This window comes from Rissa tridactyla, chromosome 2 (assembly GCF_028500815.1).
Source record: "Rissa tridactyla isolate bRisTri1 chromosome 2, bRisTri1.patW.cur.20221130, whole genome shotgun sequence".
Taxonomy (NCBI): domain Eukaryota; kingdom Metazoa; phylum Chordata; class Aves; order Charadriiformes; family Laridae; genus Rissa; species Rissa tridactyla.
Window position 1 is genome coordinate 144,849,854 of NC_071467.1, and position 8,880 is coordinate 144,858,733.

An 8,880-nucleotide genomic window follows, 5' to 3' on the forward strand; every position below is an offset into this window, starting at 1 on the left:
AGCCATTTTCTCTGTCACGTGCCTCCCCCGCTGTTGTGCCAATAGGTCTGCTAGTGGGGTTCCCACTGGTAAGCCAGGTCAGGAAACTAATAAAGGCTGGAATTTTTAATATTTTTTTAGGTTATTTTTAGGATATCATCTGTCTCTATAGCACCAGCAGGTGATTTGCTATTTCAGATGCTATTCTGGTCTTCCATAAACCATTTTGCACAAAGTGGTTCCTTGCAGCTCACTCCAGCTGTATTTTGTTTACTAAAAACTGGAGAGATAAACAACCTGAATCGTAAAGATTTACAAGTAAAGTGCCAAATATATGCACATATTAAAGATATTTAGTCGGTGTGATTTCTGTCAGTGCTTTGTAGTGTAGCTGTTCTTATTTAAGGGTGATGGTTTTAATTGTGCTGTGTTTTCCATTTTTCTTTGTTCCCACACATGCTCTCAGAAGGCTGAAGAAATATTACTGCTCTTACCATAATATATACACTTGAAAAAAACATTGAAAAGGCACGTTTGTTAAGCACTCCAAGCAATAACTGAGCATTGATGCATCTGCTTTGGCCACATGCTTACTGATTTTGCATCAAAAGGTAGGAAACAGAAAGTCAATCTCAAAGTGTTATTAAAAGTACCCCCTAGTGAATCCATGCTGGGCAGATATAAAACATCTAACCAGAGCTTGCTATCTCTGGATCTTGCTCAGAGAGCCATCCCACATAGCTAAGCCTTGGATTCTTCCTCTTTGATCAAGCTTTCCAGCTACTTCATTTTTTTGTTGTTCACTTGATTCTCGTGTTTTACAGAGCAGGACTTGGTACCCCCGAGCTCTGGGATGGGAAAAGGGTGGCTCACTGCCATCTTTCTGTTTCCTTTCTCCTTCTGTATATGTCAATTCCATAGCAGTTTTAGAGCAGCTCAGTCCTTCTGTGGGTTTCATTGAGAAAGAAACATATTTCCAACCTGAAATACCTAATTCCTATGCTTAGTAAAGAATGAAAAATTACAATACTGGCTTCATGCTACATGAAGTTTCAGGTGCTTGTGGAATCTCTCCACTATAATCTTTACCAAAACCTGTTTAAGAGCGGTCCAGATTGTGTTTTGCCTGTTCTTCACTGCTTTATGTGATTGTTATGGCACTGACACTTTCTCTGTTCCTGCTGTTCCTCATCCTGATGCTGCATTTGTTTTTTGCACTGGCCAGGCCTACTTATCTCCCTCTGACTGGACTGCTTACTTGGCACATAGGTGAAGAAGACATAACAAACAGTAGTGGAAAGAATAGTTCTGTATCTCTTTTTTGACTTGAGACATTGGTCAATGAGGTATTTCTTTTAGGAGAAGTTGTTGAGGGAGTCAGGTGTCTCAATAGCATCCTTTTTATTTACAGAGTGCACAAAATGTCAGGAATTATAAGCTTCTGTCTATAAACACTTGGCATAACTCTTGCTGGGCTTTTTTTTGGGCTACACTCCCAGTGTTGTTCAGGACATGTTGATTTATTGATTCTTTCTCTTCATGTCTTTGGTCTTTTTGCCTCAATTGCATAAAACGGTATTCTGCAAAAATTCCTCCACCCACATAATTGATGTTCTTTTCTTTGTCTTGTGTGCTTGCTCCTAAGTTGACGCACCTGTTGCTCCACGTTATATTGTTCCATGAAGCAGTTCAATGGCATCTTACAACTCTTTTCTTCTGCCTACTAAGAAAGTACTCGGGTGATCAAAGTAGAGCCCTTCCTATAATGGACATTAATCTGAGTATATAGTGCACAGTGAGGTGCATGGTTGGTTTGATGGGTTTAAATGTTTTAGAGTAACCTAATTTTAACAGAAATATCTGATACAAAATTGATGAGGTGCTACAGTTGGAGCAAACATGAATTAATGGACAGATCATGTCAGACAGGTAAAATTATGTAGCTTTTGTTGTTAAGTGAAAGTCAAAGAGCATAAACAAAGGGAAGAGTCCCATGCCCTTAGGAGATCCTAGTGGATATTAATGCAGGCCTACTGAATGGAGAGATGAGACACTTGGGGCTAAGTGACCTGAAAAAAATCTCACACACGCAAATTTGTAAGTAGAGTATTATTCTCCTTGTATCTTATCTTAATCCAACTGAGAGAGGAATAGGTGAAAAATCAAATTTATACAATTCATCAGCTACTAAACTAGTTATTATATCATGCGGGTTCCAGGCTTTGTGATATAAAACTAATTTTTGTTCATTTTGAGCATTTTTAAGCTATGTGCCTCTGCCATCACCTTTAATATTTTTTTTTGTTGCTCTTTAGTTATGAATTGTATTTTCCAATAATTCAGCCAGAAAGTGTCCTTAAATGGCTGAACTGTCTGCATTGCTTAGTGCAAAGGGACGCATGCTTTGAAGCTTTTTTAATGTCATACAAAAATAAGTATGTCACCTGGGAAAACATAACAACTCAAATATTATTTCCTGGTGGGGTCTTTCTTCCTCAAGTCATACTCTCTTGAGAGAAATAACCTGAATTAACTCTGCAATGAAGGCTAATAGCCTACTTGAATAGAACTTGCGGCCCTTGAATTTTAAGACAGAGTTTTTACTCCTAGACTTTTCTACCTCACTTTTTTTCATAGAGTAAAGTTATTTTTCAGGTGGGGGGGAATAAGAAGAAAAATATTAAATATTGTTAGGATATTTTCTTTATCCACTTTTAATTTGATTCTTAACAATGCCAGGAAAAAATAGGAGTATCACTCTGGCTTTAACCAGCAGTTTTTGATCTAAATCCAACTGTCATTGACATAAGCACAATTGTTTTATTACCCTGTAGGAAAAAATAATAATGAGCCTGGCGCTAGACTCAAGTATCACATATAAGCTCAGTTTATAGAAATGTGCAATAGCTTGAACACAAACAGTAGCAACAAAAGCACCTAGAAAAAATGGGAGAAACATAGCTGTGCCATTCTCCAAGATTAACAGAAATTGATTTTTTTTTATCATCTACCAGGAATACCAGTAAATATCATCAGATTTTAGGAACAAAGAAAATGGATGAAATCATCGTATATATTTGGTAACAATAGTAACACAGAACTATGCTGTTTCCAATTAACATTGGAGTGATACTGAAATATATTTCATTAATACACAGGTAAAGGGGCTTCACTGCTAATCAAAATAAATTGCAGCATTCAACACAGAGCTGCTACAGGTCTGTAAATTGCTTTTGCCTTGCTGTATGGATATAGCTGAACATAGCTTAATACATTTTTTACATGATGTAATTTTATCTAGCTCATACAATGTCAGGGTAATAATAATGATATTCTAATATTAATGCAAGCACAAGATATACATATTGATGAATAATGGTCATATGTTTTTGAATCTCCTTGCCAAGTCATATTAAAATGACAAATAATTGCCATTGCTTCAGAGAAATGGTAGAGGCTCTGTAGTCAAAAAGCACATTAGGGACCCACAGCGTCCATTTGTTATCCTTTGTCAGGAAAACATGGTTCTTTAATGAAAGTGAATGAAAGGACACTGATTGAGGACAGTGACACTAAACCTCTTTCTCAACAGGAGCCATGACATGAGTATTAATAAGCAGATTGAAAGGTTAAGACTCAGCTTTGAAACTCTGGAAGCACAGTAGAATCTGAAATAACTCCCCCCTCATAATATGGGGAAAATCACAGCGTAAAATGCATTGTATAAGCCTTCTGGCCACAGGAGGATAGACTGGATAGAAATTGGTTCCCAGACAATTCAGGCAAATGCCGTTTAAAATCTTAACCCAAATATATTTTTGTTAAAGTCTTGCTTTTAATTCTCTGTCTTGATAAATGATCCCTTTCCTTCTCATTATCCCCTCCCTCTTTGCTCCCGGTACTATAAAAATGCTAACGAAATCAACTCGGGCATTTCCTGAGCATTAGTGAGAGTAGGGTAAGCAAGGGCACAAGGATGCAGCCTGAGTAAGTATACAACAGTAACCTAGTGCGATGTGTTTAGTGAGAATTCAACATGTATGTTACTTGGGAGAACGAACAAATATCTCAGTATGAGAAAAAGATCGATGAATGCATAATGCATTATGGTGATCACTTATTAATTACAGAAAACCTAGAGGAGACAGTTGGGATCACAGGAGAGTTTGAAACAGGCAGTCCTTGATTCTTCTGAGCTTTGTACACACGTGTGGTCCCACTGGAGTTGATGGAGCACACAAAGGGGTATTGCAAATGCATGTGTGTCTGCAGGATACTGGCTGGAGCAGCTGCATCTCAGTTTATAAGGTTTTGCCTCTCTGTGTGATTTGCACAAACTCTGTATGATCACAGTCTCTGACCACCTTTGCAGATTTATGTTCTTTTTATAGTCCCACTTTTTTATGCACAGAAAATATCTTCCAGGAATTCGATGGCTTTAGTGTTATAGGAAAAAGCCCTGTAATACTAAAATATTTTCTCCATGCCAGCAGCAAAGCTGGGCAAAACGCCCAAAGTTTAGAGGTGTTTGAATGCAGAGACTGGTTCTGTTCATCACAGAGGTAATGTGAGCTGTGATGTTCACAATTACATTTCAGTATATTTGAAAAAGGTTAGAAGACTCTCACTGAATGTCTCGCCCCCTAAAGATGTGTCAAAATGGCAAACCATTGCACACATTGAAGAAATGCATTTAAATACAGACTTAACTGTATTTAAATGTTTGTAATAATTCCAAATGAGTTTGAAGTATTTGTTTTATCTTTAGGCAAGGTTAATAATGATGTGGGTTAAGTCTACACCAGCAAATTAAGAGACCCTGAGGCTGTTTTCTGATGCAGAAGCCAACAGCATGGCACAGACCACGTTCGTATTATTAAATTCTTTTAGTCTTCAAACAGGTTATTAAATGCTTTTAGTCTTTGAACAGGTTGTCTGCATGCATGCTGCCAATTAAGACTGTTTGTCAGCTTGTGGTAACAAGTTGATTGAGTTGATTGAGACAGCTAGTTGAAACAGGGCAAAATTATACCATGGACTTTTCCAGTAATTGCATGATAGAGGACTTCCATTGTTCACTGGTGCTGTTTTGTTTAGTGGTATATCTGTAGGTAACAGACTGATTTCTTCAGTCATTGAATCAATACAAGTTGATGTTATTTTATATTCAATGTTGGGAAACAGTGGAGATTTAAGGATTAAATGGGCACAGAAAGTAATCTAAGAGGTGACTGTGAGATGATGCAATTTAAATCAAATATAGGGGAAGTGTAAAAGTAATTTGCATCGATCTAATCAATGGAGAGCAATACCAACATTTTCTGTCAAGTAAGGGGCCGCTATCTGTTGCAAGTACCAGAGGGTAAAAAAAGATTCAGGTGAATCTGGCATACTGCAATTCATTTTCCCTTTTATTTTGGACATCTTAACGAAAAGCCACAAGAGGTTCGGTATATAATTCTTAGGGCCACAGGAGTATTGTGCAGGCACCACAGGGGACCCAGATCAAGTGCTAAGCAAGTTGGACATGGTTGGCGCTCACTAGAAAAAGGATGGCGTGTCCCAAGCAGTGTGGGCATGAGTAATTCTGCACCATTTGTTGTTGTGTCCTCTGCGGTTACCTGTAGTAGGTGTCTCAAGCAATGTGGGCACAGCCATAGTCGATCAAAGGATGACTCTGAAATTGGTTGGATGCAGGACTGTGATGAGTAAGCAGTCTTAGGATATATCAGGTGAAATGTTTCTAAGAGAGAAGGAATTGTGAATGCCATTTTATAAGGCCCTAGCAAGGTCTCATCTGGATTACTGATAAAATTCCGGACACTTATCTACAATAAAGCTGAAATCAAGTAGAAAAAATTGCAAAGAAAAGTTCCCTGAATAATCAAGGAACTGGCAATCACAACAGGGTTTTATTAGCCTTGTAAAAAGTAAGCTGGAAGAGGATGCGATTTAATTACGTCAGGAAGGTGGACACGAGGGACAGAGAAGAATTCCCTAAACTCAAGGGCATTGTTGACTCAAAACAAATGAGTATAGATGAACAAACACATGAATGAATAAATAAATTTAGGCTAAAATCTAAAGAAAACTTGCAACCTTTAGGAAAGAGAGCTTGTGAAGTTCTTGTGTGTGGGTTGTGGAGACAAGACACCTAGATTTTCAGGTGGAGCCTGATGAATGTTGGAAAGGAATTGTATGACTTGGTTGTTTAAGATACCCACAGGGCTGATGGTCCAAAGATCTTTGCATGACTATCTATTTCATCTATCCCAAATATTGTAGCAATCTTGCTCATATAAAGCATTCCAGTGTTGTTTGTTAGCTGCTCTTTTAACCTGTAAGAATTTAAATAATTTTCATTCTTGAAATTTTTTATTATGTTTACATTAAACAAAATACCTATATGATTTCAAGGTCTAGCTGTATCAAGTACAGGGTAAAATATAGATACCTGTACCTTAAATGAGAAACTGGACACATACATTCAGAAATGCCTTACTGACCTATGTATGCATTGTGTATTTTCATGTAAATATTGTGTCACACAATTTGAACTTTGCAAATTTTTAAAATTTAGCCCTTGATATGTGGGTTGTTTGAATGGAGTATTTGGTGCCTGAGGTTTTTTCAGGTTTTTCTTTTGTTTTGCTTCATTTCTGATCTGCGGTGAAGCTTGTTCTGGCAATGACAGGAGGGACAAATTGTTCATAGATCTTGTGTGCCGTTCCTGATACAGTATATTTTCAGTACTGTAGTTCTCATGTGCAGTGTTAGAAGTAGTTGAATGAAGAGACAGAACGCCAATATCTTGGTAAATAATGGACTTATTTTTCTTGCTGATAGTCTGATCTTTCTGGAACTCCCTCCCAGAATCCCAGGCCCTAATGAGACTGGCCTCCATGATCCAGTAATGGGCTTGCGTTGTGACTAGCTATATTTTTTCATGGAGGGAGTCAGTTTTGAGGAAATTTAAGAACTCTAAGTGGAGCATCTGAGGCTGGTTATGTTGTACTGGAATTCACTGCAAAATACTTTTTACATTATCTTATACTATAATACTATATACTTTTACAATTTTCCTTTAAAAAACAATATTTATTTTTATGGCTGTGAGATAAACTCATTCAATAGTGAATTCAATTCAAGAAATATTATGTCTTCAAATAGACTATAACAGTTACTAAAGACGTTCACAATAGTGGTTTCATATTAGTTTTATATTTACAGGAATAATACACATGCAAAATGTGTATTTAAATGTGTTTTAAAATTTATTGTTATAGCAAACAGCATAAAAAATTACTGTCATTGAAAGGGATTAGATAGAATGTATCCATGATTCCCTTTTCATACCTGAGGTATAAAGAATACTCTGGTATTTCCCTAGTTAGGCAGTCAGTTAGGCTTTTAATCAGTGTTTAACACCACCAACAGTTCCCTTTGTCCTTATGGCCCTTTGTGTAGTGAGTGCCTGCTATTATATTTAACCTAAATAACAGCCTCACTTGTGATAGTTGTATTCAGCCATTTATTATTCACAGCTTATTAGAGTGGGAGTTAAAGACAGATTGCTGTAGTTTTCCATTTTTCATGGAGGTTAGGCAAAAATATTTCTGAGTGTAACCAACACAGAGTCCCACTATGGGAGATGCCATCACCTTGTAAACTGTGGGTTCTGTAACCCGACAGCCCTTTTACTTCATGGCAGCTTGGGAAGTTCTCTGTTAGCTAAAGAGATAACATCATCTGCATACGCATACACTGTTTACCATCTTGGATATCATCTCCAGTGATGACTGTAAAAGTTTCTTGCCCCAGAAAAGCAGGAATAGAAAAAGCTACGGGCACAGCCTATCCTTGACTAAGCACTGCTAGCTTCCACTGAATTTTGTGAATGGGCAGTGCTTTGGCCCCAAGGCACCATCTTTATGAACTTTATAACAAATTAGTAACTTATATCTTCAGCAGAACTGTGTTACTCCTGCAGCAGATAGTTAATGAACCTTCCTATGTGATTAGATTGGAAAGTTTCAATTTGTAAATAAGCGAATAATTAATACTTCCAAAAAATATTTTCCCAATGTTATTTTAATGGCTCAATTTTTGCACTAACTTGACAATCGAGTTTAAAATTCATATAAAGGTGTGTTTTTAATGCAAAAAATACAAAGTGTAAAAATCAAGACAATAGATTTGAATACAGAATCATAATATTTTTCTAATCAGATTTGCTAATCAGTCGCATAAATTCATTAAAATATCATTTTGTTTCAGGTCTGTTTATTGGAGAAGCCCAGTTCAACAGTTCCTGAGTAATGTCCAGCTTCTCAGAGAGATTAAGGTGTCTAAATAGCTTTGAAGTTTTGGGAGTAAATGACTTAGTTAATATGTGCAAGGAACTGAACAGTCTTAATTTTGCTCACATTTACCTCCATCTGCTTTAATTTTGCCATGTCTGAGACTGCTTACATGCATAAAATGAGGCCTGTACCTACATTATATTCTTGCCTGAATCAGGATGAGAATCTTGAATTTTTGCTTGAAGTCAAACACTGTGTCCCATCTCATTCCTACCTAAGATACGTTTTTTCCTTTGTTTTCGGAAGAAAGAGATTCAAATGCAAATCTTTTTCATGCCTCCAATTAATTTGTACAAAAAACATTAATTAAACCCCATAACAGGGAAAAACCCAGTGATTTTTTGGGTCTAATTTTGAGTGGATGAAGAAGTCAACAACTATCTTTCTCTACTTGCCAATGAAAAGGGAATCCCTTAAGCTTGCCTACAGAACCTGCTGCCGTATATGCAGTCTTTGCTCCAAGTCAGAGGGTGCTCTTCATGGGAAGATAATGAAGGTGCCGGCCGGGCTGGATGGAACTGAATAATTAAAGCAGCTT